Source organism: Triticum aestivum, chromosome 3A (assembly GCF_018294505.1).
Source record: "Triticum aestivum cultivar Chinese Spring chromosome 3A, IWGSC CS RefSeq v2.1, whole genome shotgun sequence".
In the NCBI taxonomy this organism is placed as follows: Eukaryota; Viridiplantae; Streptophyta; class Magnoliopsida; order Poales; family Poaceae; genus Triticum; species Triticum aestivum.
In genome coordinates, this window is record NC_057800.1 from 595,531,464 (window position 1) to 595,542,029 (window position 10,566).

The following is a 10,566-nucleotide window of genomic DNA, read 5'->3' on the forward strand; positions in this document are numbered from 1 at the left end:
AAGGACAAAAGTCCATAATTAAACAGATAGGGTAAACATGATGTCATGGAAATATGAGAGTAATCGAAAAAACAATACATCAATAATTTTCCTAATATAGAAAGAAGAGGGGGAAAAAAAAATCCCCTTTGACGTATATGGTGCATATGGCACCTTTTATCCAAATGAAGCAATATTTAGGATATGTTCAGGAAAATAGGCCATGCCAACCGATTTAGGGTGAGATTGAACATACCGCGCACGTCCTCAAGTTATCTGGTATGATAAGATGGAATCTCTGGCGGCGGTCGCCAAGTCGTTAAGTATCGGCGCACTTTACATTCTATGAATGAAAGAAAACCCTCAAATCAGCTTGAATAAAAATGAATTCACGGCGATTTCTGCTGGGTGATTAAAGGAGGCAGATGAACTGGGATAAGATATGAGACAATATCTCGTTAAATTAGTTACCTTGTCGTCCATGAGAAAGAACCCTCAGTACGGCAGATTTCCCAACCGAGCGGAGCTGGGTCGACCACGAGCAGCGTCGTGAAAGTCGATGGCGATAGGCGGCAACAAAGTGGAAGTGGCAAAATGCGATGGGCTTTGCTGGCAGCCTGGCGGCGGTGGCAGGCGTCGAGCTAAGTTTTTACCGCCGCAATAGGCGGTGCCATGGCATAGACGCGCAGGAGCTTGTGCAGGTGTGAATGGGGAACGTACCGGAGGGGCCGAGGTGGGTGGCAGGCGGGGTGAGGGTTTTTGTGATGTGGGGATGGTGAGGGTTTTCTTTTTTCTTTTTTGAATTGGGTGGTAAGGGTTTTCTGTCCCACAAAAATTTTTGGGGGCGACGGTTTGCTAGAGCGAACGTGTGTGATTGACGCAGCAGGCAAAATGATAGTCATTGCACATGGTTCCAATTTTGGGAACCGTGTGTGATTGACGTACTACCTCCGTCCTGGTTTATTGGTCCCCCGTTGTAATTTTTACCAAAATTTGGCGAAATATTTAACATACTCAGACATAGATAATAAGCGTACATGTACATAAGCATAGTTTAACCATAAGTACATAGTTCAACCGTCATTAAGCATACTCAAGCATACATAGTTCGATCCATCCCACATCTCATCTTACATGCGGCCGGCACGATCCTGAAGCTTCTCTAGGTACTCAGCGTACGCGCCGTGCGCCACCCTGCGAGAATACTTCTGCTTGAAGGAGCCAACGGCCCGTCCTCTTGCATGCGCAAGAACACTTACATACGCGTCATGAATCTTGTGGTTGCAAAATGGGCATCCATAGCCGTTGTTCCACGTCCTAATACACCTATTATGCATTCCCGCATAAAGCTCCTCAGGATTCGCCACTTGTACCTCCTCTGGGCATCTTCATCCTCGCTGTCCACATCGTCAGACATCACCTATACATATAGTAAAACATATTTGGCATCAAATCACTGATTACATGCCGTGAAGTAGGATTAGGAATTTATGGCTATTTATTTATACATATTAAGAGATTATGGTTCAATTTTTAAGCACACTCGTCAATGTACAGACCAATCTTGAAGAAAATAATGGCACAAACATATGTAGGTCATTCAAAATCAATTGTCAAGTCCTGGCTTGGAATTATTAGCACGAATGCTAACCCTAGTCGGATTACTAGCAGAAATCATTTGCACAGATGAAACAACTAATCACTTATCACCTGTACCATTCAAACAATCAATACACTACACGGATCTAACAAAACTTACTCAGATTTCATGGATTGGGAGAACATAACCATAAGATTTCTATTCCAAAAAGGGGGAGGAAGGAGTAACTAGAGAAACCCTATGATCTATTTGACACATAAATGGGTATAGATCACTAACCAGGTGTCCGCGTCGTCGGAGTCATTGCTAGAGTGGTAGTCGGTGTCGTCGCCGGAGTGGTCGTCGGAGTCGGTGTGGAACTCCGCCTCTGGCTGTGGAAGCTCGACGCCATCGACGATGTCAGGGTGCAGCGATAAGTCGTCGGCGGTGATGGCAACCTCTGTCTCCATCCAATGTTGTGCTCCGGTGCTTTAGCAGCCCCGACGTCGCCACTCCCTTCGATGGGGTGCTTCGGCGGCATCCTCATACACTAACGGCTTTGAGGACTAAGAGCGGCGTTGAGGTTGCAAGCAGAGAGAGGGGATTGTGTGTGTGTAGCGAGGATGGGGGGTGCGGCTGCTCGGGCGCACCATTAATATGGAGTAGTGGGAGAGAGGCGGGCAACGGTCAAACCGATGGCTCGCCTCCTGGTGAGTCTACGCACCGGACTGCTGGCATGCCTACCAAAGTTTCACACAGCTACTCGCACGCCTCTTGATGACACTGTGCAACGAGCATGCCTCCGTTAATTCACACACCTGCACGCACGCCTCCCCATCTGCCTGCGCGGCGGACTATTCGCATTCGTCCCATCAACTCATGCCTGCTCGCATGCCACACGGGTCGCGTAGCGGCACGTATATTGTTTTTCTATTTGGATGATTAATGCTGCCGCTTTATTGCTTAACCGAAGCATGTCACGTATCCATTGTTGGTCTAACGCTCACAGTTCGAATAAATAATCCGTTTGGGATATTGGTTCCCAATTATTAATAATCTCCCGTCTGTAATTAGATAAAGATTACATCAAAACTGGTCTCAAATTTGACAAAAAAGTACAATGCCACTTTGTATTGGTGTCCATAGGACAACACGATAAGTTTCATGAACTTCAAATAAGTTTTGGATGTACTAGAATTTAAAAATCAAGATTCTCAATGTTTGAAATTTGTTGCACGGGGAGTAAACATGCACCCGTGAGACACATGTGTTTTTGCAATCCATTTAGGTGCACTGTCACATGTGCATGTAGCTCAGATTTGATTTTTGCACATTATACCCATAGAAAATCAATCAACCAATGTACTAAAACGTCTTAATGATCTCTGTGAATTTTTTGAAATTAAAATGTCCCTCCTTTGGTAACATGTATGTTCACCGCGGGATAATTAATTTAACATGCATCGTACTTGCGGTGGACTCGCGGTGTGCGTGTGGGTGTGTGCGTCTGGGGGTGGCGGGTGGCTCCCAGTACACTATGAGTTGTGAGCCACCGTGTGGGTTGGCCGTTTTGTTAGGCAGCCTGGTGCCACATCAGAGTCGTGAAATCATTATTTAAAACATTACACAACCCTTTCATACGTAAATGTTTTGGCCACATGCAGTCGATGGTTGTCCTACGCGACACTCGATACTCACATGTGACGCTTTTTGTGGGCCCGCGAGGTCGTCGTCCATCACTTTGACAAACAGCCGGCAGTGAGGTTAATTTGACCAGCAAGGTATAATCTTTTTTGTTTGTGTTATGGTGGTATATAGTACGCGTCAAAGAGGTGGGAGGGGACTAGCATATATACTATACGTATGCGTCTGTGAACAAGTACACCTCACTCGGTGTCGACTTTTTGGTTATCGAGGCACGTGCCACATCAAAATTGTGAAATTGGTTATTCAAACATCACGCAACACCTTTTTGGGCCACATGCATATATATCCTAGCTAGGACACTCACGTGTGACGCTTCCATCTGTGGGCCCATGAGGCCATCGTCGATGCATGCATGCATGCATCAATTTGACCTACATCGTGAGAGGTTAATTAATTTCACCATTGATGAGGATTCTTTTGGGTTGTACTTGTACATATATTATGGCAGGAGCATATAATATTCGGTGAAGAGGGGGGAAGGGGACCATCATATGTAGTATGCTTGATATGAACCTCGCTTTGTGTGGGTGCATGGTTTACGGTTTTTGAGGCATGTGGCACATCAAAGTTGTGCATTTGGGTATTCAACATATATATGTTTGGCCCACATGCAAAGCGGTGGTGGTTGTCCTCTCGCACCCACTTAAGCGGTTATCAGGGATATCGATGCTTTCCATCTATGGGCTCGCTTAGTCCATCACTTCTTTTTTCGTGACAACAAGAGAGGTTAATTTGACTTAGGAGGGGATTATTATTTTTGCTCTGGGATGACATGCATGATACACTTTGAGCACACACATATGCATGTTTACGCATGAATCCCTCCCATCGAGTCGAAGTGGCTAGTACAACGACACCATCATGAACCGATCTCACTCTGTGTGGGGAGCTAGTGTACGATTTTTGACACACGTGCCAGATCAATGTTGTGTATTCAAAAATGCATGCACGCATCACCTCCATGCATATGCATGTAGTGGTTGCCTTCGAACGATACACTCCCTCACGTGGTTATCGGCGACAAGCCTATATATCCGTGGGCCCGCGTGGACATCCATGATCACCTTGACCAACAACAAGATAGGTTACCATGGCGGATTCTTCATTTGGTTAGTGTTATCGTACTATAGGTCCTGGTGAGATTCAGACCTAATTAAGTTTGAGCGCATATACTATGCACGCACGCATGCATATATGAATCCCCGTCGTTGGCTTGATGTGTGGCATAACATACATATGCATCGTCAACCTAACCCTCACTTAGTGTGAGGATTTATAGTTCGAAACCATCGTGCCACATCAAAGTTGTTCATTGTTACACAAAAACACACATCTCCATACATATGTTTGGGCCACACGCATGCAGTGGTTGTCCTCGGGGACTAGCTACTTGTGTGATTATTGGCGAGCTAGTCCATCTCCGGGGTCGCATGGACGACCTTCACTTTGACCAACAACAAGAGAGAGGTTGTACGACCAAGGTGGATTATTCTTGGTCCATTTTACGATCCATATTGGTGAGATATATGCCTCTCTGGCCTGCCGACTGAAAGTGTGTGTGTAGGGGGGGGGGGGTTGCTACATCGCACTTTGCTAGGTGAACCTCAGTTGGGGGGGCATGCATTCATAGCTTAATTAGGATTCCCTTTGTGGCGACACGAGGGGGTGGGGGGCTACTAGCTACTTCGCACTTTGCTAGGTGAACCTCGGTTTGGGGGGGGGAGGGGCATGCTCATATCTTAGGATTCCCTTCATGCCGACACGAGGGGGGGGCTGCTAGCTACTTCGCACTTTACTAGGTGAACCTCGGTTGGGGGGGCATGTGCATTCATAGCTTAGGATTCCCTTTGTGCCGACACAAGGGAGGGGTGGCTACTAGCTACTTCGCACTTTTCTAGGGTGAACCTCGGTTGGGGGGGAGGGAATGCATTCATAGCTTAGCTAGGATTCCCTTCATGCCGACACGAGGGAGGGGGGCTACTAGATACTTCGCACTTTGCTAGGTGAACCTCGGTTGGGGGGGCATGCATTCATAGCTTAGGAATCCCTTTGTGCTGACATGAGGGAGGGGGGCTGCTAGCTCTACTCCACACTTTGCTAGGTGAACCTCGGTTGGGGGGCATGCATTCATAGCTGAGGATTCCCTTTGTGCTGACATGAAGGAAGGGTGCTGCTAGCTACTTCGCACTTTGCTATGGTGAACCTCGGTTGGGGGGGCATGCATTCATATATAGCTTAGGATTCCCTTCGTGCCGACACGAGGGAGGAGGGGGGCTGCTAGCTACTTCACACTTTGCTAGGTGAACCTCGGTTGAGGGGGAGGGGGCATGAATTCATAATATATAGCTTAGGATTCCCTTCGTGCCGGCACGAGGGATGAGGGAGGTTGCTAGCTACTTGCACTTTGCTAGGTGAACCTCGGTTGAGGGGGAGGGGGCAAGCATTCATAGCTTGGGATTCCCTTCGTGCCGACACGAGAGGGTGGGAGCAAGCAATACCGTGCGCTTTGCGAGAGAGGTGCCACATCGAAGTTGCATTTGGTATTTGAAAATCAAACCACCCTTTTGATACATAAATTTGGTCCACATGCAAGTGTGTTCATGTTCTGACCCTCTCCCGCGTCATTTTTCGCCAAATTTATGAACATTAGACAACTCGGATGACGCAACAGACACGGTTCACTCAAACTAACCGTGTGCCACGCCGGTGCACCTGTCAAAGCACACATCCGGACAGTACATTGGGTTCCACGAGGCTCCCCCTCTCAAAAATATCTGCCCGATTCGAGGGTTTTTCTGTTTCATAACACACGATTGTTATCTCCAGACTGTGTACGATGTTTCTTGTTCCCAATCCCACCTGCATCGAAAATATCTGCCCGCCTCGAGGATTTTCTTTTACATAACACACGGTTGTTATCTCCGGACCGTGTGTGATGCACTATCATCAAAATTTTCAATAGCCCGGCATTTCACTCCCGCGTAGTAAAATTTTCAGTACCCGCGTCATTTCCTCAAACACCCCGCGCCCCCTTCCACACACACACACGCACACACACACACACACACACACACACCAAAACCTCCTCGGGCATGCGCGCGCGTGCACACACACACACACCCTCCCTCGCTCGAAACCCTAGCAAAGTCCCCGTCGCCGCCGCAAGGCCTCCATTGTCAACATTTGCCGGTTTTCTTGTGCAGCTTACCCACCGATCTCCAGACCTAGGCCGCCCTGAGTTTCTTAGATGACGCCTGCCAAACACCCCCTTTCCCAGAGATCCCCATGCCCATCCCCACCCCCTACTCCAGAGCGTCGCAGCCTAAGCCCGGCTACGCTTCCCATGGAGCTCGAGGAGCGACTAGCCCAAAATAGGTGTATAGCGGTCTCTTCGCCCGACGTCGCCAAGGAAGCTGTTGACCATTATTGGAGGCATGCCTCAAGAAGCGGGCTAGAGTATGCGGGCATGTCTCGTCCACCGGCTACGACATCGAGGTCATCAACAGCGACGCCCTGAGGCAGGCTGTGTCACAGGTTAAGTGGCCCACCCCCAACCCCTCGGGTTCAACCGCCGTAGATCTCATCCATGGCCCCGCCGCTGATCTCCTCTGGCTCGCTATCAACAATTTTCTGTTCTACATTGCTATCGAGCCCCTTTTATCATTTCTGAAGGACAAGTTCTGCGACGCTGGCTTGGGATCCACAACTTCCAAGTCAGACCTCATCGACGGCGACCACGAGGACGGCACAATCTCCGGCTCTTCCAAGGGGAAAGAGCCCATCTGCTTTTCCAAGAGGAAAGCGCCCGTCTACGACATCAGGGAGGGCACCCTACAACCATGCTCTTCCAATGGGAAGGAGCCCATCTGCGACAACATGGAGCGCATCGAGGGTCCGTTCTCTTCCCACGGGAACGAGCCCATTTGTGACAAGTGAGGAAACCCATAATTTGTTTATTTCAGTTGTTCACAATGTGATGCTCTATATGTGCAATTATTTACTGTGTAGTACATTTCATCAATCCAGTTTTAAACATACTGATAGGAATGCATATATTTGCTTGTTGTTAAGCCTGTTATAGCTAGCACATGCCTCTTTTAAAGTTTTTTGATTGTTTGGTTGTTTGTAGTTAGCATATGTTCAATTTCAAATGCTATCTTTGGTTATTCGTAGTATGCCTTGTTTATTCCAGTTATTCACAACGTGATGTTCTATATGTGCAAGTATGAACTGTGCAGTTCAATTTCATCAGTACCAGTTTCAACAATACCACTATGAATGACTACATTTGGTTGCTGCATCTTGTAGTTAACACGCCTTTCCATTTTTATTTAACCATAACCACTGTACTTAGACTGGCACAATACCAGTTTGAATGACCATGTTTGCTTGTTGTTAAATGTTAGGCCTGTTGCAGTTAGCACACCTTTCCACTTGTTTTGCTTTATTAGCATGCTTAAACCTGCACAGTGAAGCTATTATTTTGTCTGCCATGTGTAATTTGGTTGATGTTTAGCATGTTGTGCTTAACATGCTTCTTGATGTACCTACACAGGACAATTTTGGGAACGACTGTTGTTTTCCATCGAGGTTAGTTTCATCCCATGGCTTATATCTGCTCACTGTTCAGGATATCCGTAGGTGGTACCATATAGGCCGGCGGCTGATAAGGGACTAATCGGCGAATCGGACTTTTAACTGAATATATCTGCAACCATTTTTCCTTACGTTAACTAGGGCCATATGTAATATATCTGAGGCTACATAGCAACATGCACTGTACTTAATGTCTAAATATGCAATCCTAGGCTACATAGCAACAAGGAAGAGTGTTACATTAATGTTCTAATGATGTCTAGATATACGTAGAAGAGCAGCAGCAGCAGCAGCAACAACACAACCCTGTTTGGATATTCAACTTAGCTAGAGGTTAGAGTTAGTTTCTAGCTCATTACTAACCCTGAACTAACTCCATCCAAAGAGTTGTTTGGATGGCAGGGTTAGATCGACAATAAATGCACTAGGAGAACTAGCTCCAATTAGCACCTCTTGGGTTGGATACTAGTTTTTTGGGTGGGTTATAGATGCAACTAGCTCAAACTAGCCCTCATGTTTAGATATACTTTAGGGCTATTTGAGCCCAAACTAGCTCAAGCTAACTTTAACCCGTGGATACAACAGCAGATAATTTTTAAGAACGAACTAAACTCCTTCCGGCCCATAATATAAGATGTTAATTCATCTAATATGTGAGTATATTGGATGTTATAAGATACTCCATCCGTTCCTAAATATTTGTCTTTTTAGAGATTTCAAATGGACTACCACATACGGATGTATATAGACATGTTATAAAAGAGTGTTGTACTACATCATTGTGCCATTGCTGTTTAGCTTCTAATATTAATTTGGTGCTTTTAGGTACATATGTCATTGGTAAAGATCCGCGTTTCGACCCATTCTGCGTATGGGGCAATGAGATATCAATGAACCTGCATCAAGTGAGGAAGTTGATAAAGATTGTTAGTAAAATGGGTCCAAAGATGGCAATTAAACTATTTGTTTACACTTTATCCAAGACAACTACGAACTGCAGGATGGTAAGTAAGAACTCTGCAGCCTTCTTTTTACTGCCCATAATGAGTTGTGTTAGATGACAATGTCTGAAATCTTATTCCTTTGCAGTGGTTGCCAAAGCAGTCTACTCAAGATTACCTCTCAAACTACATGATTGGTGGGCATGCAAAGGTTATAGTATTTCTATCAGAACACGATGATTATCTAGATATTTTCCTGAAGGCTGTGAAGGATGGGCGGTCGGCCATCATAAGTGGTTGGACTAGAGTCGTGCATGCCTTCTGCATGGAGGAAGGCACAATATGGGCATTCTGCTTCACCTTGTTCAACAACCAGAATATATTTTGCCTCTTTCTTTACCATCTTTAATAGTACAAGTATACAACTGTGGTTCATCATTCTTTATTTGGTTCTTATGTAATTCTTGAACATATGTGCCTATGAATCGAATAATGCATTGGTTGTTTGAACATGATGGATATGAATAAAGTTGTAGCATACTGCTACCTCTTGAGCACTGCGTTGGTTTTCCCTTAAAGAGGAAAGGGTGATGCAGCAAAGTAGCGTAAGTATTTCCCTCAGTTTTTGAGAACCAAGGTATCAATCCAGTAGGAGGCTATGCGTGAGTCCCTCCACCTACACAAAACAAATAAATCCTCGCAACCAACGCGATAAGGGGTTGTCAATCCCTACACGGTCACTTACGAGAGTGAGATCTGATAGATATGATAAGATAATATTTTTGGTATTTTTATGATAAAGATGCAAAGTAAAATAAAAGGCAATGAAAATAACTAGGTGTTGGAAGATTAATATGATAGAAGATAGACCTAGGGCCATAGGTTTCACTAGTGGCTTCTCTCAAGAGCATAGGTATTTTACGGTGGGTGAACAAATTACTGTTGAGCAATTGACAGAATTGAGCATAGTTATGAGAATATCTAGGTATGATCATGTATATAGGCATCACGTCCAAGACAAGTAGACCGACTCCTGCCTGCATCTACTACTATTACTCCACACATCGACCGCTATCCAGCATGCATCTAGAGTATTAAGTTCATAAGAACAGAGTAACGCCTTAAGCAAGATGACATGATGTAGAGGGATAAATTCATGCAATATGATAAAAAACCATCTTGTTATCCTCGATGGCAACAATACAATACGTGCCTTGCTGCCCCTATTGTACTGGGAAAGGACACCGCAAGATTGAACCCAAAGCTAAGCACTTCTCCCATTGCAAGAAAGATCAATCTAGTAGGCCAAACCAAACTGATAATTCGAAGAGACTTGCAAAGATAACCAATCATACATACAAGAATTCAGAGAAGATTCAAATATTGTTCATAGATAAACTTGATCATAAACCCACAATTCTTCGGTCTCAACAAACACACCGCAAAAGAAGATTACATCGAATAGATCTCCACAAGAGAGGGGGAGAACTTTGTATTGAGATCCAAAAAGAGAGAAGAAGCCATCTAGCTAATAACTATGGACCCGTAGGTCTGAGGTAAACTACTCACACTTCATCGGAGAGGCTATGGTGTTGATGTAGAAGCCCTCCGTGATCGATGCCCCCTCCGGTGGAGCTTCGTAACAGGCCCTAAGATGGGATCTCGTGGATACAGAAAGTTACGGCTGTGGAATTAGGGTTTTGGCTCCGTATCTGATCGTTTGGGGGTACGTAGGTATATATAGGAGGAAGAAGTACGTCGGTG